The sequence below is a fragment of the Pseudopodoces humilis genome, chromosome 1 (assembly GCF_049639895.1).
Source record: "Pseudopodoces humilis isolate 2021_Gansu_Grassland_sample_001 chromosome 1, ASM4963989v1, whole genome shotgun sequence".
Taxonomy (NCBI): domain Eukaryota; kingdom Metazoa; phylum Chordata; class Aves; order Passeriformes; family Paridae; genus Pseudopodoces; species Pseudopodoces humilis.
In genome coordinates this window covers 85985778-86002245 of record NC_142200.1, presented here as the reverse complement: position 1 = coordinate 86002245, position 16468 = coordinate 85985778, and the positions used below count along the sequence as shown (strand labels likewise).

Genomic DNA, 16468 nt, shown 5'->3' with positions numbered 1-16468 from the left:
AATACATTATGCGTGTGTTGGGGGGAGCTTTGCAGAGAGAGCTCAGCCTCGCTTCGGCAGACACAGGTCTGGTTGAATTTCGTTTTACTTTGGCCTCCCTCTAGACTCGATCCCCACCATCACCAAAGAAAAAGGAAAACCCTGGAGAGCAGAGCTTTGTTTAAATTATTTGGGTTATTTTCCCTCCCCACAGAGGATTTAGACCTAAATTGATTTTTGCGTGCACATCTCTGTATTCATGAGGTCAGGCGCTGCTGTTATGGTTTCCCGTAGCGCGAAATGCCAGATTCCGAGGAGAGAGGGGAGAGGGAGCCCTTGCTGGGGTGCGAGGGGCTCTGCAGCCTGCTGTCTGAGCCGGCTGGGCCCCGGGGAACCCCCGCCGGAGGCCGGCAAGGCGCCCCGCTCCGCCCCGGGGTATCCGGGCGCCGGTCCCGCCCGCTGCCGGCATCCCCCGGCTCGGTGTCGGGTGTGCTCCCGCCGCCGTCCCCGCCTTCCCGGAGGCTGGACGGTGCCCGTCCGTGGGAGGACGATGGAAGGGGGCCTACCAGCTTTCCCTCATCCCACAGAAGAAAGATAAAACGTCCTAATAAGGGGGTGGTTTCCAGCTCATTAGCGGACTCGAGTTATCTTCGTGTGAAGTTCAATTACTAATGAATAATCTCTCCGTAATTAGCACATCCCCCAATTAACCCTCCGCTGAGGAGAATAATAAACGGTGGCAAACCAGTGAAAAACAGCCGAGCGGGTGGGGAGGGTGCCCGGTGGTCGTTCCCGGGCCCCTTTCCTCCCCACTGTCTCCCCCTGCATCTCCTGTTTGGGACTAATAATTGTCGGGCGCTCACCCCCGGGGCCCAGGCCGGGCCTGCCGGGCTGGCCGGGATGCACTAACCTGCATTGCACCCCGGGATTTCCAGCAGGGACGGCAGCAAACCCCGGTCCAGCCGGCTCAGCTCCCCCCGGACAAACTGGCGAGCGAGGCTCTTCCCGCCGGCAGCTCCATGCTTTTTTCGGGGGGCACGAACAACCAAAAAACTCCCCCTTCCTTTCCTCCTGTTCATTTCTTAAGAGCCCCTCAATGCGCAGGGCATTGGTTGTTCCCTTTTCTGCTCTTTTCAGGGGCCGTTTCTGGAGCCTGAGTGCAATGGTCGATTTTACGTATTTAATTTTCTGGACCACAGGGATGGATGCTTGCTCTGCCTTGCCATGTTGTGTGGCCAAGGAAACACGAGCCCTCCGCCAAGTCCCAGAAAGGGACTGAGTGTACTGGGCTTGCCTCCTGCCGCCTTGCACCTGTGGGGTTTGTAGAGGCTACGGGAAAGGCTGGGCTGTCTCTTGCCAGGCTGGTCCCACTGCCCCAGGCAGCGGCTGCTGCAGAAAGAGCTGGAAGAGGCTCAAACCTCTAACATCCCTTCTTAACTCCCGGGCAAACGTGAGCTGGTGAACTGCAGAGGGGAAAAACGCAACAGAAAAGCTTTCAAACCTCGACAGTGACCACAGTAAAATTATCCCCTGCTTAAAAGAAAATGCGCACACACGCACGCATAAAGGAGGGGGGAAAAAAAAAAAAAAAAGAAAAAAAAAGAAAAAACCCCAAAACAACAAAAAACATAAATGCAGATCAACAGGGGAAAAACCCGCAGCTGAAACAAAAGACAAGCCAGTGCATTTCTAGCTGGCTGGATAATCAGGAAGGGCTGCAGCCATTGCGGCTCTGCCTGCCCTAATTCCTATCCCCAGCTCCGACTGAGCAACCGCAGCCCCGCAGTCCCCGGAGGGCTGCAGAGCGCTGGCTCCTTCTTCCCCGGCAGCGCTGGATGCACCCGTGCCTGGCCTGCGGCTGCTCTCCTGCTGCCTCCCTCCCCCTTTTAGCAGCCTGGCTGAGCCCTGCAGGGAGGACTGCACCTTACCCCGGGTCGGGCTGAGCTGGTGGCGGTCGATTATTTTTGCTTTAAGGAGAAAAAAAAAGAAAGGCCTTTTTGCCATCTGTTCAAAGGCTGTAACAGGGAGATGGAGTGGGCCTGTGCTGGGAGCAAAAGCTTGAGCCAGGACACACAAAACTGAGGAAAAATCTGTCTGAATGGTAGTGAGAGCAAATTGGTTGGTGCTTAGGGAGGCACGGTATGAAAGTAAGGTATCCATTTCTGACAGGGCTTTTTGGTGGCTATATCTACATCTCTTGATGTACATCTCATGAATGGATCGGTGGCTCTTCCAACCTTCTTCCTCTCCAGGATCCTTTTAAAATCTGTGCAGTTGTTGTCCTGCCCAGTGAAACCCACTAAGTTCTGTGAAGGCCTGACAACCTAAGGAGAGAGAGAACAGTTCAGCCTTTCTATTCATCAAGCTGATTCATTAATGATTAGTGCCATTAGGTGGATTACAGTAGTGCCTGAGGACCCCAATTAAAGGAAAAGTGAGCTTGTTAAATCCAGAAAGCCAGATTCTCCCTCTGATACTCCTGCCTGATGCAGAGGTGGTGCCTCCAGGGTGGGCAGCAGGAATAGCCCTGGCTTTCTGTGTGAGCAGCCTCTGTGCCTTCCCCCCTCCCTCCTCCACCTTTTCCCTCTCCCCTGCCCTAGTTGCAGATCCTGCATACAGGGTGCTGCAGACCAAGACTGTTGCAGGAGTTGGCTGGCAGGACTTGCAGGAGGAGGTGTCAAATTGGCTTATTCTTCTGAGCCACTTCATTCTTCATCATGAGTGGGTTTGGGTGGGCTTTTTTTGGTTTAGGTTTTGGGTTTTTTTGGGCAGGGTTGAGAGCAGGCAAAGTGGTGGGGATTGCAGAGGAGTCTTATGAAACCAGATGCAATTTTAGATGTCTGAAAGAGTTTCTTCAGGCTAAAGGCAGCTGAAGATCAATTGCACTGTTGGCAAATGTGCTTCCAGCTGGCTGGTGCCTCTCTTGAGGGACAATTTCATCCCAGGGCCCATTGCAATGGTAGTACAGGAAGGGGCTTTCATTTGCTTTGGGCTAAGGACTTTCTGCTGCCCAGTTCCACCAGTGAGAAGAGAAACTGGAGATGATGTGGGAGAGTCACAACAGCATTATTACTGGTGAGTTACTGGCTGTTCCTTTCCCCTCAAATCCCCATGGTGGGTCTGTGTTTGAAGATTTTGCTCAAAGCCCCATACTCCTGAACTATGTGTTTGCTAACAAATGGGCAGACTGTGCTGGAACAGACTCTGCCTATCAGGAGGTACTGAAGAAATAGGTTTAAATGGATAAAATTGTCAGAAACCCTGCCTGTGGCTTGTACCTTAGCTTTTTAGGCTGTATTGTTTGTTTTATTTTGTTTCTTTGTTTGCTTATCTCCAAAGCTGATATGAAGAAAAGATGGAAACTGCCTCCTGAAGGTCAAGGTGAGACTGACCAACACCTGCGTGCTGGTATTCACCAGCAGTAATAAATCCCTGCTCACAGGTGCTGGAAGCCTCTTCAGAGAAACAACATTGCTGCAGGGGACAAACAACTAGTCCTGACCTTCTTTACACAGCCATTCTCTGGGAAAAGTTTCCCCTGAAGTCAATGTGCATTCTGCCTAGGTAAGGATTTTTACCTCAGACAGGAATGTTATCCCAATATGAACTCCAGGTTCATACCACCAAAATACAAAGAGCTTTGTGTGTGCATTGTGCTTTTCACCTCCAGATTTCTCGCCCACTATATCAATTTATTAAGGACTGTGAAAAACTTACTAGATCTCTCAAGCATCAAAGATCAAAGCTGCAGGGCACCTTTATTTTTCGCTATGAAGCATCCTCAAGAGTGGATGGGCATTGCATCCTTTAATACCACTTTAATACCACCAATTTCTTTAACACTTTGGAAACTACGGGATGTTCAAACTGATGCTCCCCAAGGCAGCAAACGAAAATCTCAAAATCTCAGTCAACCAGAATAAAAAAACGAGTAACCAACCAAAAAGCCATTAGTAACCATAACAAAGAAACAATCACTGATAGTAATAGGAGTTGTTTTAATCAGATTTATCCTTCCTTAAACCACCTATTTTTCTGCAGACACTGTCAGTAAGTTTCCTTCATCTACAGCTGTGTACATGGTCTAATTCTGCCAAATGCACCTCTTCAAGAGTCAAACCATGTGTCTAGCACAGTCTCTCTTTGTCAGGACTTCTAATAGTAGTATTTCTGACAATAGAAGTACCTTAAGTACAAGAAGTTTTGCAGTATATGGTCAGTTTGGTATTTATGCTTCTTTTAATGCGTTTTATTTTGACTGGGTAGTGTAAGAGGTTTTATCCATTCCTGTGCTCCCCTGGGACACTTTCAATTTTCCAGTCTTCTGGCACAAGCTGCCTTTTGCAAAGGAATGATTCCTGTAAAGGCACTGTCTCATTTTGTTTCTCATATTCTAAGAAATCCTTAAATTATGTTGTCAGATGAAAAATCCAGAACATATTTTGTTAGCATGGAACATTGGTCACATTAGTTTCGCAACGCCTCATTGAAGGATCCAATATGTCAGAAAATTGTCCTAAGCTTCGCTTTTTATTGAGGCTTAATAGGTGCCCTTGTCCCTTTTACTAGACCCATGATGCAAGACTTGTTTTTCTTCTGTTGCCAAGACATTACACTTGATCTTCTTCACCCTTGCTCCTGTTAAATGGAAGTAGCACTTTAAGATCTTTGAGACTTGTGAAAAATGCTACATGAGGAGATAGGCTTTATTAATTAGAAAAATTTTATTTTATCTTTTAGCTTTCATCAGAAGAGAAATGCCCGGATTGAAATGACAACCACAAATAATAGGTAAAGGATGCTCCCCTGTTGCCTCACAGATCTGTTATGTAACAGAAAACATTCAGCCCTGGGTGCAGGAGAATTGTGGGTCACGTCCCTCTCTGAAGAAATCCCATCTTAAAGAAGGCTGTAGCAGCCCAGTCTCATGCAGATACTGCGCTGCACACATTTCAGACTGTGAATTTCAGCCCGTGCCCTCGGCTGGCATGTTGAGAGCAGGCTGCAATACCTGTCCCTCCTGCAAAATCCCAGTCCATTTTCAGCCGTGTCACTCACTGCTCACAAGCCCCCTGTTTTGCTGTGCATCAAAAGTTAATTTAATTACCTTCCCTCCATTTTCTTTAGGTGTTGGTGATTTGCACTCTCTCAACCTAAATCTGATATCTGGCACATCAATACTTAGAAGGCTTAGGAGAAGAAGAAAACATCAATATTTCACTGAACACTAAAAGTTGCACAACTCCCCAGTCTTCATTGTAATGTCAGCTGTGGTTAGTTCATCGTTTTTCCTTTTTTCCGTAAGATGAGTGATTTCCACTTCTTTTTCGAATCCCACCTGTGCAAACAGCTTGTTTTTCTCCCTAGCAAGTGTTAACAAGGATCTGCGAGGGTTTTGTTCAGGCTCAGTAGTCAGGCAGTCCTGGGGTGGCTGACTTCTAGGAAAAGCCACAGCAGGAACAAACGAGAGCCAGCCTACGCACCAGGCACAGCTTTTGCTGGTCCTCAGCTTACGTTCCAGCTCACACTCACGGTAAATGAACCACCGCTAGCAGCTGCAACGCAGACCAGCGCCAGGAGGGCAGATCCGGAGGAGCTGGATGCTTCATCATGGAGCTGCCCTTAGGGAAGGTTGGCCCATTATAGGGCAGCTTCACCCTCCTCAGCAGAGCTGCGCCAGCTCACGGCAATTTAGGACTTGCTCTGCTCACTTCAGTCCGTGCAATTTCATCCTTTGTGTGAACCAGATCATGCAAATGGGGGCACCGGAGTCACAGGGAAGTCGAGTTCCGAGCGAGTAGTGGCATGAGAAGGAGCAGCAATTAGCTCTAAATTCACTCTACCAGCCTGTCATTTCTGAGCTCTCCCCTGCTGCTCTGCAACTGGAAGCCTCGCGCCCTGGAAGAAGGGGAGAAGAACATTTTGCTCATGCTCATATTAATCAAGTCATCTTGTGAGCTGCTGAATCTGTGAAATTGTATCTCCCATGGAGTTCAGTGGTAATGACTGTCTTCGATGTGGACTCTCTGGTGTCTAATAATACAGTTATATTTCTGCAGTGGATGCACTCCCGGCATTTTTTTCTCCTCTGCCTGCCTACTTCCACAGCACTTGTAGGCAGCTCAAATCTTTGAGACTTCTATCCCCTGTCAAGTTTGATCAAGCTCAGTTCACAGGCTCAAAAATTATTTAGGAGGGACCGACTGGCACTTGCACAGACAGTGTGATCTCATAAGCTTCCTTTCCTTGAGAAACTAGGCTACCAACCTAGCAACGGGGTGAAAAAAAAAAACCATCCTGCTAGCAAAAAGGACCTAAACACCAGGAGGAAAGAGGGGAGGTGGGAGAGGAAAGTGAAGCTGTTTTGAAGGGAAAAAAAATCACTGCTTTGTGGCTGCAGGGCTCTCACACACTTAAAGGGCCAACCTTGGAGAGACGTGCTGGAGAAAATATTCTCCGGGAGATGGAAAGTTCTCTCAATGAAAATTGGTAAGGGAGAGAAATGACCTGGATTCATCTCACCACCTGGCATGCTAAATGGATATCTCTATGGTAAGGATCGTTTCCGGCGACACCCATTTCTCCCTGTGCACTAGAGGAAGACACAGACACAATTAGCATGCAACCTGTACGCCTGCAGCATCTAAAGCGAGGTGTGTCCTGTCCCAAAGGGAATGATCTTCTCGCCCTCTCCTTCAGACCAAAGTTTTCCATGGTGCTGCTGCAGGGTTTGTTACTTCACGTACTACATTTGTATTTTAGAAAAGCTGCTGTGTGTCTTAATAGCTGCAGATGTATGCATGGTTTTACTGGGCATTTATTATCACTTACCCTCTTTGCACTGAAACCTTTCCTGTCCTTGTATCTTAAGGAATAAAATTGTTTAAGTGAGCTTTAATGGTTCTATGGTTCTACTTCTTTACAAATTAGGGAGCTGTCATCCCACTTTAATTTGCTATCACAAAATGCTTGAGTCTGTCAAAAGTATTGTAGTGCATACTCACACAAATTGATATTTAATTTCAGTAATTATAATGTCACTAATTGTGTTTTTGCACCTGATGCAATTACTCACGTTCATCTATTGATCTCTTCTTTGTTCTTTCTAGATTTAGGTATTTAGGTGTTCCTTTACTCTTTAATCTTCCTGCCTATGGTAGATCATACAAACAATGAAACTTGAAAATAAAAGCTCAGATCTTCCCATTAATTTCTGTGCCAGATGAATGGGATAGTCTGGAAATCTGAGTGTACATTGGGTGCAGGATATGCCCAAAATCCCACTGACTATTTTTATATAACTTTTATGAGACCTAGAGTGGGTCTAGTTATCCAAATATTGCACAGTGAAATTATTTGTACCGGCTTAGTCTTAAAGGTTTTCTAATTTTTAGGGTATTTTTTTGCTTGTAGTCTTTCACTTAAAATTACTGCAGGGTTACTGTGGCAGCCCCTTTCACTTGGCCCTTTCACCAGCACTCTTTTCCTCACAGATTTCCAGGAGTGAATTTTTTATGCCATATTCCCTGGAAAAAGGCTTCCTATACCTCAGCCATCCTCCTGTGCTCTTCTCCTCTACCTTTCCATCATGTTCCTGTCAAGCTATAATTCATATAATTCAGCACTCAAGTTCCCACACTCTTTCCACTTGGTGCCTTCTAGACCCATGAGTACATATTAAAGACTACATAGCAGTAATTTTAATGCAGGATAAGTAATACCTGATTAAAAATGTATACAAGGCGTATCAGCCAATTAGCATGCAACATTTGCACTTAATCAAGCATAATCCAGCCAGTGCCAGTATTGCCATCAGAAAAAGATCTCTGGAAGGCAACTTGAGCAGGCTTTACTGAAAGGTATAATTTTACTGGCGGGTGGTTGTTGATAGGACAGCGATCCCTTGCTGCACTGGAGCAGACACCAGGAGAGGATGGCCACCTGAGGACTCCAAACTGCATCCTACAATTTTCCTTTTAAGCTTTAACTCAGTGTATGCCACCAGCTACAAAATCAGTGAATAAAGCGTGTGCTTTGTGTCTGCCAACCTGCCTCAGCTTTCTCTGTGTTAAAGTGCAAAGCAAAAAAATAATCTGGGCTTCAGAATTCCTGCTCTGTCCCAGCAGAGAGTTTGAGGATAGTGTTCCCTCTTCTCAAAGATGCCTAAGACTCATTGGCCTCTGGGTTATAGTCCACACAGAAACTTCTTTTGGTTCAATTTCATTAAAAACCCCCCGAAACCTTTAGTGGGCAGTACATCTTTATTATTATTGCCACATGTCAGTATTATTACTATCCATTATTTCACTTTAGGAGTGGCTTTTATTATTCTAGCTTGAAAACTGTTCCCAACTGTCTTAAATTAAACCAACATAAATTTAATTTAACCTGAAGGGAACGGTTACCTCCCAGACAGCTGCTATGCTTCTCTCTGCTGCTAGAAGTGTGTGGTGCTGCAAGATTTCACATCCTATGACACAGCCAAGGCTGCATTTGGGCTTGGGTGTCCATGTGGTAATGAGCACTGACTTTGCTCAGTTTTTCTAGTTTAACTCATCTTCAAAAACCAGCCCTTTGACTGAGTGACCAAATTTGTACCACTTGGTACAAATGTATGTACTCTACAGATCATATCAGAACAGTAGGGTCTGAGCTGGGCACCCCGTGGGCAATGAGGTACCATGACAGCAGACATGTGTTATGCAAACTGCTGCTTGTACAGGTTTTTGAATAAACTTTTATGTTTCAGATTCTTTGGAGCAAAGACCAAGAGGTCTGCAGAGGTGTTCCCTAGGGAAAAAATGCCTAAAACAACATTAGAAGGTAATTTATGCTGAAGTATCTCTGGAGAACTCAACCTTAACAATAAGGTGAGTCACTTAAAGGAGGACCTACAGATCCTAAAACAAGTATATCTGAACAAAACCTTGTGGGTAACAAGTATTTCCTGATGATGTTCATCATCAGAAATTACATGGATCACACATGGATGCCATGATCTCTTGTGGGTCTCTCCAAGCCTTTTTCACAGCTTTCTAAAATTCCAGTGTGATAAATGAATGTCATCTGGAAATATTCATTATTTTGAAATATTTGCTCTTTGCAGAACCTATTTTGGTTAAATAAACAATATTATTTGGTCGTCAGTCACTAGCACTACTGAATTAATGAAAATGTTTGCTGACATTCTTTCTGAAGACTTACTGGGGCCAAGACTTGCTAACAAATACATGAGGTTGCTCTGGCACTGGAAAGTCAGCTTATGTTGCTTTGGGATCAGAGTGGGAGAAGAAGTTCCAAGACATGAAGCTGTGTTGGACATCTGCACACAGGCTGCTATGTTCTCTTCCAGGGCTTTTCGGCAGCACACCTTTCCTCAGCAGCTTTATGAACTATATTCCCCATCACCAACCATAAATGAGACCTTCAGATGTCAAACCCTCTAATAGGGATAGTGTTTCTTGGCATCACATCCTGAAGACCTGATGGACACCCAGCAAAGGGAGCAGATTATAAGGCAGTGGAGCTTTAGTATTTTTACACCATGACAAGGGAGCTTTTTTATCTCAGGTTACTTACATAAGCTGCTTCAGAGGATAAAGGTGTAGGAGGAAAGACAGTCAAGAGGTAAAGGTTTACCCTGGATATTTATATTCAGTGTACAGGAAAGATGCTTGGTGACATGCAGATGTTTGCCCCACTTTTTTGTGTAAACAGCACCTGGCTTTCGCATGTGAACTTAGCACCTTGTTTGGAGGAGCTGGGGCTGCATGAACTCTGCATTTGGCACCGAGAAAAGAAACTCCTTTGGGGTTGTGGAGCCCTGAGATGGAGCTTTAAATATGTATTTAAAGGTCAGACAGCAGCTTTGGCAACTCATTTTAGCTTTTTTTTTTTTTTTCCTCTGACATATTCCTAAAATGGGCTTAGACTCTGGATGCACCTGTTAAAGAGGATAGCAGAAACAAAACCTTTTATGATCATAAAAAGTGGAGCTTCAAGTCTCATATTTTTTGAGAAATATAGCTCTGGAAAACGAATTTAGCACAAAAGAATACACTGTCTGCAGCTGGGAGTATTGCACTTGGTAATGTGGAACCTGCCTGAGGAATAGAATATATTTCATGTATTATTTTCTAGGTCAGTGACACTACAAATAGAAATGAAACCATCAGAAAGTTTCCTTGGGTTTGTGGCACTGGTGGAAATCCTGACTGCTTCTGGACTTGATTTTCAGAAGTTTCAGATCCTCTCAGTTCCCAGGGTTATTACAACTGGAATTGTGGCTGCTTCAAGTTTAAGCTCAGCATGAATTAGAGATTTCAACATGATAAGGAAATATTTTATTCTTAAGCTGGTGTACAGATATGAATTAGCTGTAGCTTTGAGTTCCATGTGTTATCTGTCTCAGAGCTGGATTGATAGGAAGTTCATTTTTGGAAGAATAAAAAAAACCAAAACTAATGGTTGTGTAGAAAAGTGTGAATATAGGCCATTTTTAGTGTGTTTTGTGCTGTATCCCACCACCTATACCTGTCTCCCCTCAAAGGGAGGCTTGGTTGTGTGCACTGGTATTGTCTGAAGCTAGTTTTTGTCCACAGGCTTAGCCAGACTCCCTTGGGTAATGTTTATGCACTTGTATTTCCAGGCCAACTCTGACACAGCTCCTCAGCAGGTGGAGAGGCTCGTCCTGAACCTCCCCTGAGATCAGCTGATGGAGCAATGTTAGATAATGCAAGTCCCCAAGTAAGTTTCACATGTAGAGTTGCAAATTAGTCCTCAAGAAGTTTGTATTCTCCCTGCACTTGTCACTCCACGTGCCAGAACTGTTCTGCCAGCCTGCCGTTGAAGCCCCATTTCCACGTCCTCTTTTGCACAATCAGACCCACAGGACAGGCTGAGCCCAGGGGACAGATGCAGTGGAGCATCCTGTGGGCTGCAGGGTGGGAATGATCCTCACACACTTCCCTTTGGCCAGCTGTCCCCTGCCAGCAGCTCCTGGGCTGTATTCTCACCCACAGCACATGGGAATAGAGTCACCGGCGCTGTGGGGCAGGAGCCAGCATGGGAACAATCCCAGACCCATGTCCAGCTGACACAGGTCTGGGTGGGACAAGCCTTCCTGCTCCTGGAACCCAGCCTGGCATTGCCTTCTGGAAGCACCTGCTTTCCTCTGAGCATCGACCAGGAAGTCTCTCTAATCATCTCTGTGCATACCTGCAGTGGCCTAAAAGGAACAAAGCGGCCAGAGATGATCTGAAAGCACGAAGAGTACCCACAGGTACTTTAATCCTGTCAAGGGTAGGGTGTTTTTCCACTTCTGCTTATAAATTAGAGACCAGAGACCTAATTACTTCACAACTTTCCCTAAGATTATAGCAATTATTTATTTTAAAGTGCTTTCGGTTAGGCTAAGAGAATAAAAATATAGAGGAAAGCCAAATTTTGAGTTTTGTGGCTTTTTATTTCTGCAGAAATACATTGCTGAAGGATGCCTGAGAAATGCCTGGAGCCCTTGGCTGCATAAAGGGGGCAAAAGGAGCTGAACAGCTTTGTCTGTTGAGTATGAGGTTATGCAATGATGGATGTTCCCAGATGACTTGTCAAGTACTTCTACTGAGAAGGGACAAATACAGAATAAGGGCAGCATCACTCAATAAAATTTGCAAAACTGAAAGATGAGAAGAGAGCATTTGCAACCCACTAAATGTTTCTTCATAGCTTTGCTGCCTGACAACTTGGCTGAGCAGCAATACCATGACCTGTCACAGGCTCCTGTGGAAAAGTGTCATCTAGATCTGGGCTTTTATTTGCAGCTGGAACATTCTGTCAAATGCCTTTTCACTTGCTTGGCTGCTCAACAGGTACAAACACCAGCCAGTATTCTTACCCATAAGCAGATAATCCAAGTAGCACTCATGTTTTAATGCTGCTTCCCTATGGCAAACCATGGTACAGACCTTAACATGCACAGCATGAATTGAAATCATCCATAGGATCTTCAGCAGCACTTCCTGAAACACTCTCCTACTGCTGGCAAGGGCAGCCAGAGTCCTCTGGGAGAGGTTCGAGTAAGTGTGGCTGATTCAGCTGTGTCATATCTCAGGGCTGAGTTGTTTCCAGTCACCTCTTCCTGATTAACACCCTGTGAGGAAGCTGTTATTGAGAAATCAGTGCATTGTTCCTGCTTAACTCAACCCTCGAGCTGCTCTTTAGAAATGCAATGGCGCTTTATATTTGCACCTTACCTTAATCAGTGATAACTTGCAAGTGTGGACAAGTCCTGGGATACATGATTCATTATCTCTGATGAGTGAGAGCAATGTAATGAGTATGCTGAGTGACCCAAGGGACAATCTTCTATCCAGTCATTTCATGAAGGGGATCTGAAATGAATTTTACCTTGGAGGTTTTGGGAAAGAGAAATGGGGTTGTTTTCTTCATTTGATCAGTAAAAACAAAGGAAAGAAACCAAAGGAAACCAAACCAGCATTTCGATGAGATACCCTGTTTGCATTGTTCTTGCAGAATAAATAGGGAAAAACACTATTTCAGTCTCATATAGATTGTCTTCCACAGATGTTTCTCACTGCAGAGGGCTATCTGTTTTGGTGGCATCCATATCTGTGGCAGGAGCACTGATGGATAGCAGCCATCCCTCAGATGTAGGAGGAGGAAGCTTGCTGAGGAGGAAGCTTGCTGAGTTACCTGAGCTCTCATAAGTCAGACCGAAGATGGGCAGTTAGATATTCACGAGATATTCACTCATGAGAAGTAAGTTCTCTTGGATCAAATCTTTCATATGCTCACTAATTGATAAGCACCCAGAGGAAAATGGCATTTCTGGGAAGATAAAAGAAGCAGGTCTTTATCTGGTGTGTATGCATATGACTTGGGTCCTTGAGAAGATCTACAAGATCCAGGCCTCCATGGCCCTTTCCCCCCTAAATAAGCCACACTGTTTATCCTTGTACCTTTATAGACATTGGGCAGCATCGCCTGGTGTTTGTTCCTCATCTTTTCCCCATGGAGGTAGGCCAGAGAAGCCTGTGGTTGTGGAAGTCCTGCCAGGGCTGCAGTGCTGCAGAAATGAGATCCTTTGTGCAGATGGACAAAAACCATGAGTTGTGTGGGCTGGGGAAGGTCTCCTGCCCTTCAGTGCACCAGAGCTGGGTGAACAGTACAAAATCACTGGCATTTTTCAGGCGTTATTCCCTTTGTACTTTGTTTTGTTTGCAAAAGGAAACAGGGAACCTTGTGGTAGTTAAGGTGAATTATTTAGCCTCTCTTGCTTTTTTTGAGCCATGAATGTCCATTTTTATGGCTGGACTGGTTTCTGAGAGTTGGTTCACATCTCTGGACTGTTTTCTGACCATGTGAGGACCCCTCATGGTCCTATACAACTAATGTCCACATGTACTTCTGCTCTTGTGGCTGAGGGCTTCTCCCCACTTGCCCCAAAAGCCTTGTGTTGCAGCAGATTTCTCTTTTGGATATCTCTGTACTGCTGAAAACTTGAATGGAGAGTTCTGCTCTTTGTGCTCAGAGTGAGACCCGGTGTCCTAACTCATTCATTGATGCACTGAAAATCAGCCTGCCAGTCTGCAAGGTGAGTCTGGAAGGTCCTGTAAGGAAAGGACCTCGATCTGTGCTCGGTCTGCAATGCCCGAACACTGGGCTACAAAAGGGCTGTGGCCCTGAGAGCTCAGGAGCAAACCACAGGCTCAGTAAGATGGGTCAAGCCACAAGAAATGAGTTGATCATTGACCTTGTCTCATTTTCCTGTCTGTGAATTACCTAAGAATGCACTTGTTGTTTTCCAAGGAGAGGCCAACCTGTTTTAAGTAAAATTTGTGGTGCTTTGCTTTGCTTTATTTAATGCCTAGAAGGAAGAAACAGAGCCATGAGAATAATAAAGCAGCATGACACGAACACCATACAAACCTCTAGAGGGGAAGCATGGAAGAAGACACAGCAAAGGTCAAACTCCACTGCACTTTTAAAATCTAAAATGGGATTTCTGTGTGTGTGTGTTCTTAAATGACATTTGTTTTTGTAGTGATTCTCTTTAAAAAACCTGAGTGCACAGGGGGCTGAGAAGCTCTGCCACTGTTCACTTTTGTATTCCAGAAAGTCAGTGGAAGTGATCACTGCAAAACAGGGCATGGTGGGCATGGTGGGGAGTGAGACAGAGGGGATAGTCAGGGTGACCTGCATCACACCTTTCCAGATCCTGGTGTCCATTCCCACTGCCTCCTGTGTGCTGAGGTGAGTGCACAGGACCTTTAGGCTGATCAGACTTAGCAGGGGTGATGTCACCACCTTGATTTACATCACAGCACTGTGTAACAAACAGTTTTTCAGCTCAACAAGGAGGTGGACTCGAATAGCAAAGCATGGAAATGGGTTTGGTACTGTCACATGAGACATCTCAACAGGCACAGCTTTAACCACAGGGGCTTTGCTTACAGCTGAGCCCACAGTTTCATTCCCTAAATACTCTTTGATATTATCTTCTTTCTTTTCCAAATGCTGCTGCCTCCCACACAGGCATACACACCACAGAAATGTTGGCAAGACTTCTGGGTCATCTGCATCCACCTGCTCTGGGCTGCACTGTTAGAGCCAAGAGATCAGAGAGGGCACCACAAATTGGAAATGTTTCCTAGCAGAACATCAAGGAAATTTATGATGTGAGAAACAATTCGCTAATCTTCTTCATAAAATATCCTGGATCCACATATGACATTTGTAATCTAGCAGCAGTTAGCTCTCTGCCACATGTGGAAATTTAGTTTGCCTGTTCTTAGTTAATTGGTGAAAAGTAAATTAGTACATGTTATTTAATAGCAGGATGATGAAATGTGGGTTAGTCCACACTTTGTGTCCTAGATAGTCAAGCATGAATTTTTTAATAGGATCCACTTTCCTTATATTCAAAATCAGTCATGAGAGTGATAAATGAGGCTAATAATAAACAAACCTTGCAAAGGCCTTTGGGACCTCACAGAAACAAGGTTCAGATGGCTGCACAGTGATGGAGATTCCCCACAGCTCACGTAGAGGAATGACTGCCAAGTGTTAGCAGTCACACAGTGGCAGCTCCCAGAGGACATTTCCTCACAATGGCAGAACAGCCTCACCCAAGGTAAAAGTATGTTACATCCAGATTAGGAAGTCCCATGGCTTCTCATTGTTTCATATTAATGTGTTTTCTCATGAGAAAAATTACTCTGCCCATGCCTGATTTTCATATTTGTCCTCCCCATGGTCCTGCAATGGTCCCGAGTTGAAGGCAGGCTACTGGGATTATTAGACAGATCAGCTGTTGCTGCAGCAACTATCAAATGAAATAAAGGAGGCAGAACAGCAGTCTCCTTGTTTTTAAGGTAATTAGTGATAGAGAAGATTTATGGCCCCTTCATTTATTGACTGTTTAATTTATTGGACAAATAGCCCTATGACAGAAACAAATGTAAACTCAGTAGAAGTATTCCAGTGAAAGATCAGACTGGAAAATGTCTTTCAAACAGGAGCTGGAAAGCGTCTTGTGGAGATGCAAGACTTCATCTTACAAACATCTTGTTTACCACTCACTTCTGTAATAGCTGATGGCATCCCACTTGTCACATAACCCTGAATTTGACTGGGTAGCCATGGATTACAGGGGACTCTTGATCAGGCTTCAGGTGCATGCAAAAGGCTAAAGTTTCTCCTTTGAAGTGACTAGGCAGCTTAGAGGACAAAATTATGTATTTCTAATCATTATAGATGCAGAGAAAATAAGAATCTAGATTTCTTATGGGTCATTAATGGTTATTATCTAGATGCCTTACAAAATACAGGTGTGAGAAAGGCCTCGTTCCCCGATCTACACTGCTGCAATGCAACACCAATTCACTTCAGATCTAGGGAATGACAGGGCCCTGGTTCCACCCCTACAGGCTGTGGCCTGGCATGGTGAGACAGACGGAAGCCAAGGGCAGAAGCGTCCTTCCATGCTATTTCCCATGTTCCTTCCCACCAGGCCCTAAAGCTAAAATGGGGGGAGCCTCATAGGGAGCTCCCTCAGCAGCTGGTGTGTACTTGTGAGGGAGAAATGACATTTTGGAGCCAGGCATTTGGCAGGCTGAGATTTGAAAACATGAAGGGGTTATTGCAGGAAGTTCACAGGCACATGTCATCTACAATGTGGAAAAGATGTCACAAGATTATCGATGAGGGTAGGTCATTAGCCAAGGGTGACATGTATTTTGGTGGATGATTGCCAACTGAAATGACCATCTGTGTCAAATCAAATTAAACTGGCCATCAGTACACTTGTCAGTTAAAAAAGAAAAAGAAATCAGGGAAGAAAGGCTTTATTTTCTGAACTGTCAGTTCACTTCTACAGCCCTGAAAACCTGGGTTCACTACCAAATGGATGGTGAGCATATACTTAACTTGAGCATTCAGGCCATCTCTACAAGGTTAGGAAGGTTCTTGTAGG

General features: G+C 45.0%; 1 long non-coding RNA gene across 1 annotated transcript; it reads left to right on the top strand.

Moving 5' to 3' along the window:
- The first annotated feature begins 3353 nt into the window (after positions 1 to 3353).
- Positions 3354 to 6743, top strand: LOC148185149 (uncharacterized). Its single transcript, XR_015773477.1, has 3 exons — positions 3354 to 3543; positions 4720 to 4770; positions 5107 to 6743. It is a non-coding gene; the product is annotated as an uncharacterized LOC148185149 (long non-coding RNA).
- The last annotated feature ends 9725 nt before the right edge of the window (positions 6744 to 16468 follow it).